We start from the raw sequence: 7,617 nt of genomic DNA on the forward strand, positions 1-7,617 counted from the left end.
CGGATGCTTGCCAGAAGCAGGAATGGGTCGTATCCAAGTCAGGCTTGCCAGAGGCTGGTGCAGTTCTGGCTGCATGCCCAGCTTCTGACAGAGAACAGGGCATCCCAGAGACCTCTGGGAAAGCAGTGTACCCCTGCTGGGCCCGACATTAGGAACCAGTCCCCCTGCATCCTGGGAGACCTCGGTATGAGTCTTCATTTTTGTGTTTTGGGTTTCTTAGCAGAAGCTGATTCTGACTGAGCTGGCTTCAGCAGGAAGTGAATTTGCTGGAAGGATATTGTGTGGCTCACAGAAGCCAAAGAAAGGCTGGAGAACAAGGCTCAGAAGAAGGCAAGAACTAGGACATTTTCCAGCATAGGAATTCTCTGGCCAGAGCTTCCCAGTTGGAGTGGAGCACACCGCCCCACCGCCCACCCCCATCTTTTGGGTCTTTCCTTTGCTCTGTTCAAGAGTCAGATTCTCAGGAAAGAGGCTGTTTGTCCTAGCCTGGGTCACATGATTCCACCTGGGTCAGATAAAGCAAGGCACCTGACTCTACACATTGAAACGGAAATTAGGGTACTTTACCAAAGGAGAAGGAGAAATGAGCCCTCTAATCACCTGTATCCTAGTTTCAGGTCACAGTTGAGTGGTAACCTGTCCCCAGCCTCCGTGGGTTAGACCAGACAGAACTAGACCCCCACCCTAGTACCCTAACCTTCCTGGAGGCCACCAGGTTCTATGAGGGCAGGGATCAGCGATGTTTGGCTTGTGTTTCAATTCTCAGCCCCATGCGCAGTAGCATAGACCCTGCCACACTCAGGTAATATTTGTTGACTGAATGAAAGACTGGATGGATGGGTGATGAGATGAATGAAGGACAAAGCCTACCTTCTAGAAATGTAGGGCCCAAGACAATTCTTATTCTGACAATGGAATATGAGTAACAAAATAAACATTTGCTCCACGTATAAACAGTAAGCATCAATCTGATCTCATAATAGCACGAATCCAGTGAAAGGACTCATTCTTGCAGAGATGATAGAGCTTGAGGTAGGACTGGGTGGGACCAGAGGAGGCTAGGGTAGTGAGCTGTGTTTCTTGAGTCGCACTGTCTAGCCTTGTGTCCAGATGTCACCCTTCAGAGGCCAGGACCAGCATCAATGTAAAAGCAAGATGGAGTCCTGAGCAAGACTCTGGAAGAGGAGACTTGCCTCTCTCCTCTCAGCCTCTGTCCTATTCCTCCAAGTCTGTTCACTTGATAATGTACAATAGAAGTTGGCCTGCCAGCTGGCTCTCTATTCCCTCCCCACCTACACACACACACACACACACACACACACACACACACACACTCCATGAACCAATCCTCTGACTCAGAGAAGAAAAGGACACATTCCCATGCAGACTCTTCAATTAGAGTCTCACATATGACAGCCATGTTGGTTTCTCCTGAGACCACTGAGAGATAGTGATAGGACGTCCACCCATATCAGGGACAAAGCTACCAGTGGTGACCAAGGGTAGCCAGTCAAATGTCCATCTGCATAAGTCATTCACTAACCCATGAGCAAAGGTAAAGATCATCTCTGTCTTGATTATGTCCTTAGTGCCCAGCACAAGAGACTCTTAATATTTCTTGGTTTGATAAAGGAAGGAAAGAAGGCATGAATGAAGTATCTCTGATATTTTCAAGGCTTATCTACTTCAGATTAAAGTTACCTTTGGCTCCCTCAGAGTTTAGTGTCCCATGTTTATTCCAAATAAGTAAAACTAGAATAAATAAATAAATAAAATAAATCTGGAATTTCAGTCTGTTAATGTCTATGAAAGAAGGGGACGTAGAACTCTGAAACCATGTGACAGCGGCAATCTGAGGTGGTCTGGGCATCTGACAAAACTGCCCATCACTGATCTTGGAAGAAGAGGTAGGAGTTGACTAGATGGGGGCGGGGGAAATACGGGATAAAGAGCAGATCAAAGGGCAGGATTCTGCCCTCTGGGGGAGTGCCGAGAACCAGGGAAAGGGCCCGAGGCCAGCACGGAGGAAATGAGAGTGGTTTGAGGTGAGCTGAGGGGCAGAGGGTGTAAGGTCTCCGGGGTCCCAGCCAGGATTTATGTCTTCTCCTTAGGAGTCACCTTAAGTAACTCCTAAACCCCCGTCGCGCCATGTGCCAGCAGGCCACTGGTAAGCATTTGGGTGAATAATGGCTGTCTTCGCTTACAGAAGATGTGCTAAGGGGGAAGGTGTGAGGCCCGGTACGGAGGTGACTTTCAGCCTGACTTCACTGCTCCTGTGACACAGCTATGAAGAACCGATCTCCAGGAATGGGGACCTTTGTCTCTGCACGCTCAAAGATGCTTTGGAAAGTTCAGTGTCAGTTTCTTCAAATGCCGCAAGATAGGGAAATGAGATATGATGCTTTTCACTTTTCAGAACTGGATGTTCTCTAGAGAAAACAAGAGGGGGAAATTTCAGGGAAGGTTCTGGGCTTCCAAACTGTAGTGTTTATACCCTATATTTGCTAGACGTTAAAAATCTCAATATACGTATTTTTAGGCAGAAGAAGACTGTAACTGATCTCGATTTTGGACAATATGGAGGTTTTATTCACATTGCTTAAAAGGAGTAAACCCCTTCTTCCTTGTCTTCTAGGCACCAAGGTAGAAAACAAAGCACTTATTTACACACTGTGTCCATTACAAAAGTGATATTTCTTACATGAAGCAGTTTTTAGCATGTTTATTATTTATTTATTTTGGGGAGAGAGAGCTGGTGTGTGAGTCAGGGGGAGAGGAAGAGAGAGAGGGAGCAAGGTTCTGTGCCCAGCGCAGAGCCCGGCACGGGACTGACCTCATGATCCTGAGATCATGAGCTGAAATCAAGTCGGGGGCTGAACTGACCTAGCCACCCAGGCGCCCCAAACATATTTTTCTTTAAATAAGTTCGGTTTTTCATAGGAGTAAATTTATCTGTAGAGGAACATATGTCTCATTATAATAAATAGAAAACCACTAAATTTGTTAGGATAAATATATATTGATTTTTAAAATGTGTTTTGACCAAGTGTCACCTAAAATCACCAAGAAGGCACTGTGGCGATGGAGGTGGATTCTACAAAGGGGGTAGAATTTTGAAAAACGAATGTGGTTTCATAAAGTCATCAATCTCATGCCACTTAGATGAGAATCAACAAGGAATCTTATTAAAAATGAAAATTCCTGGGCCCCACCTAGAGAACCACTGAAAAGATGACAGAGCGATTCTAGACAGTGGGAACAGCACAGAGGAAGAGCAAAGGCTTATTTCAAGTTCAAAATATGGCCTCAAACCTGAACTTGTTGGTGTGGCCTGTTCACTGGATTTGTTTCCAAGAGAGGAAGGATGGATACCGGGACAGGTTAGCAGGCTAAGGTCCAGGGGCCTGGAAGCAACGAGGACTAACTGCTGGGTTCCTCCGGGTTCCTCAGCCCGGCTAACATGTGGGACTGGAGAATTCTCACATGCTGTGTGGTTAGTTACCTCCCTGGACTCCGGCCGTCACCTGTCTCCCAAACCATAACAACCACACATGTCTCCAGACATGGCCAAATGTCCCCCTGAGAGACCAAATCACCCCCATTTGAGAACCGCTGAGTTGGGGGAATGGCTTAAATTCCCTGTTTGGCTGTTTGTTTTCTTGGCTCCCGCATCAGGCCGAATTAGGTTAGTGGCCCTTAGTAGCTCTGCTTAGCATGCCTTCACCAAATAAGTTCGTTTCTGGTTTCGCTTAGAAACAAAACAAAACAAAAAACCCAGACGCGGGCCTTCTAGAGCTTGTATCATCACATTTCTGCACTATGATCCGGGACCCCCAGACTCTTCTTCCTTTGCACACAACTGCCTCATAGTCCTGAAATGGTTGCCTTACTGTGTATATTGCATCTGTCTTCCAGACAGAAAGGTGAGAGGCATGTGCCAACTGAAATGGCCCCACCTTTTTTTTTTTTTAAGATTTATTTATTTTTATTTGTGGGGAGGAGTGGGGATAGAGGGCTAAGTGGAGACAGGGAGACAGAACCCTCAAGCAGACTCCCTGTTGAGCACACAGCGCGATGAGAGACTCGATCGCACCACTCTGAGATCATGACCTGAGCCGAAATCAAGAGTTGGACGCTTAACATATTGAGCCACCCAAGGGACCCTTAAGATGGCCCCACCTTTATTTTAAAGAGCTTTCCCATAAGCCCAATCAGCAATTTCTCCTTGTAACTCAATGGTCTGTGTCACATGGTCATCCTTAGCTGCAAGGGAGTCTGGGAAATGTAATCTTTTCAGCTGGGTACATTGCTATCCTAGATAAAACTGAGAATTCTGTAATTTAAAAAAAGGGGGAGAATGCCTTTGAGAGATCAATTTTCAGTTCCTGCCACTGCTCCTAGCCTTTGTTTCTAGGTATAGGGGCAAGCTCTCTTACCAGTACTCTTCCAGAAGGAGCCAGACTCACTCCCAGGCAGCAATGGAGTTTGTCTGTGAAAATGTCCCTAGTAAATTCCTTCTTGTCTCTGACTGCTGGTAGAGTCTTTAAACAAAGATCAAGTTTTTATTCTATTTTTCTGGAAGGAGATGAATTCAATGATCTTTGGAGCAGTTGAAAAACAAGATTTTTAGGAGGGATGTTCTCTTTGTACCTTCATTTCCTGTCTCCCCGAGACCCATGTGAGGCCGGTGTTGTAACTGGTCATCCACGTGGCAACAATTCCATTAAATATCTGCTCTACACACTTGCTCCAAATGCCGCCATTTTGGGTCGGGCATCACTCTTTCTGGGTGTTTCTTAGAAATGCCCGTCCTCTCAGGCAGACATACAAGATGATTTAATCCACACCCTTAGCATTGGTCTTAAGTCCATGAGCCCTTTTTCTCCCTTGGAATCCTGAGCTGTGGGGATTTGGGACACTGAAACCCGAGAGAGGAAGGAGGCTAGGGGACCAGAGAGAGAGACAGCATGTCTGTCCTGATAAGAAGTGCCCCCCACTCCCCGTCCGGCTCACCTCCTTTACTGTAAAGCTACAGCCACTTTGGGGCTTTGGTTGGAGGTATTAATAAACACTGCTGGTAAGTTTGGGTCCAGCAGATGGCAACCCCATGAACTTTCAGTTGACTTTGCCTCCCTTTCTCTCCCCACCCACACTTCTCAATCTGAAGACTAAAAATCTGGCTTTCCTGTAATTTGCTTTGACACTAACTCAGGGAATAACACTGCTGGTAAGAGACAGACACAGAGGGTGGCAGGTGGGGAAATAAACATTCCCCAGGAACCCTCACATAGAAGTCACAGATAGTGACGATGCTGTCATATGCCCGCGTCTTGTTGCACGGAGCTTTGCCTGAGCCTGGGCTTTCTGGGGCAACCTCGCTGCCCGAGATCAGAGTTACAACTCGAAGACCTCTGCAGGGCCACCTCAGCCCTGGGCAGGAGAGGTCCTTATGCTCTTCTCACCACGTGACGGGAACAGGCACTGACCCTTCTGTTAGTCCCTTTCCCATGGGGCAAGGAGCCCTTGGACCCAAGGGGTCACGCCTATCCAGGGCTCTCTGTCCCCTTTTATTTTTTATCTTTATTTTTTTAAGATTTTTATTTGTTGGGACGTCTGGGTGGCTCAGTTTGTTAAGCATCTGCCTTCAGCTCAGGTCATGATCCCAGGGTCCTAGGATCGAGTCCCACATCTGCCTCCTTGCTTAGTGGGAAGCCTGCTTCTCCTTCTGCCTGCCCCTCCTGTCTGCCCCTCTCCCTGCTCTCTGACAAATAAATAAATAATCGGGGGGGAAAGGATTTTTTATTTATTTATTTTAGAGAGAGAGAGAGAGAAAGAGAGAGAGGGAGAGAGGGAAGGAAGGAGGAGCGGCAGAGGGAGAGAGAGCATCTCAAGCAGAATCTGCACTGAGCATGGAGCCAGACATGGGGCTCAATCCCATGACCCTGAGATCATGACCTAAGCTGAAATCAAGAGTCAGACGCTCAATTGACTGAGCCACCCAAGTGCCCTCTCTGTCCCCTTTTAAAGCATGCTCCGTATACCCAGGAGGTTCCAGAGTCCCCTGCCTGGGTGACCTGAAGCTGGCTTCCAGAAGTTGTAGACCTCTTCCCTGGATATTTCTTCTTCAAGGTAGGCCAGACCACTGGTATATGCACCCCTGGACCCCAGGGGTGGCCAAGGAAAGGCTGTCTGTGGGGGAGGGGTGTAGATGGAACCGAGTCTGGCGGGCCGGGATGCGCACCAGCAGGGACATGAGGCTGCTGAGGAAGAACCAGGGGAGGGATCGGAAGAGGACAGCCTGCAGTCTTGGAGCCATTTGTCCCTGTGCTTCCTCGTGCTAACACAACATTCTGAAGCGTCGAAGAAGTCTAAATTCAGGGGCGCCTGGGTGGCCCAGTCAATTAAACTTCTGCCTTTGGCTCAGGTCATGATCTCAGGGTCTTGGGATGGAGCCCCACATCAGGCTCCTTGCTCCACGGAGAACATGTTTCTCCCTTTCCCTCTGCCTGCCGCTCCCCCTGTCTGTGCTCTCTCTCTCTCTCTCTCTCTGTCAAATAAATAAATAAGTAAAATCTTAAAAAAAAAAAAATACATCCAAACCCCACCTTCCAGCTTGTTGTGCAGATATATTTGCTGGAGAAAGAGCATGTTTTGTTTAATGTATTTAGTCTGTTTTATAAGCTTGATTTTTAATGTGTAAGTATTTAGACTCATGGTATGTGGCTTCTGTACTTTTGCCCCAGCCCCTGCAAATGTTAGGGACCGACCTCCTCCACAAACCTATTTTGTTTGGTCTGCAGAGTATTTTGAAAATTGGAAGATTTCATGCATAAATTCTGATTCAGACTTTTCTTTTTTTTTTTTTAAGATTTTATTTATTTGTTTGACAGACAGAGATCACAAGTAGGCAGAGAGGCAGGTGCAGAGAGAGAGAGGAAGGGAAGCAGGTTCCCCGCCGAGCAGAGAGCCCCAAGCGGGGCTCGATCCCAGGACCCTGGGATCACTACCTGAGCCAAAGGCAGAGGCCCAACCCACTGAGCCACCCAGGTGCCCCTGATTCAGACTTTTCTTGACACATTGGCAGATATGGCAACCCTGGGGCCACACTCCCACATGGCAGCACAGGAGAGAACTGAGGGGCAGCTGCCTGCTTTAGGCAGATAAGCATTCACTCCTCAGTTTGCCACACTCACCACCACTCCCAACTGCCCTACCTCTGGTGAGCTTCATTTATTTACAGAGGCTGCCTGAGCCATGGAGGCATTTGAGTATGGGTCCATGGCCCACTGACCTGCGGGAGTGATCCCTGTCAAGGGCAGGAGGCTGGGATGGAGCTGGTGGTGGGGACATCCGCGGTCAGAGCTTTGGAAGTTCGAATGGATTCAGAGCTGCCCCTCCAATGTTCCTGTGTGGAGATGAAGTCAGCACTAGCACTCACCCTGGGCTCAGCTTGATGCTTTCTCTACCAGACTAACCAGAAAGGAGAAGTAGAACTGCCCAGGGTCATTAGAAAGTAGAGAATGAAAGAGGAAGAGCAGTTCTTGTCAAGAGATGGGAACCGTGCACGTGAGCCCTGCTTTTCTAGTTCGGCCCCGAGGGTCATTCAGTAGATGCCCA

This window comes from Mustela nigripes, chromosome 13 (genome assembly GCF_022355385.1).
Source record: "Mustela nigripes isolate SB6536 chromosome 13, MUSNIG.SB6536, whole genome shotgun sequence".
Classification (NCBI taxonomy): Eukaryota; Metazoa; Chordata; class Mammalia; order Carnivora; family Mustelidae; genus Mustela; species Mustela nigripes.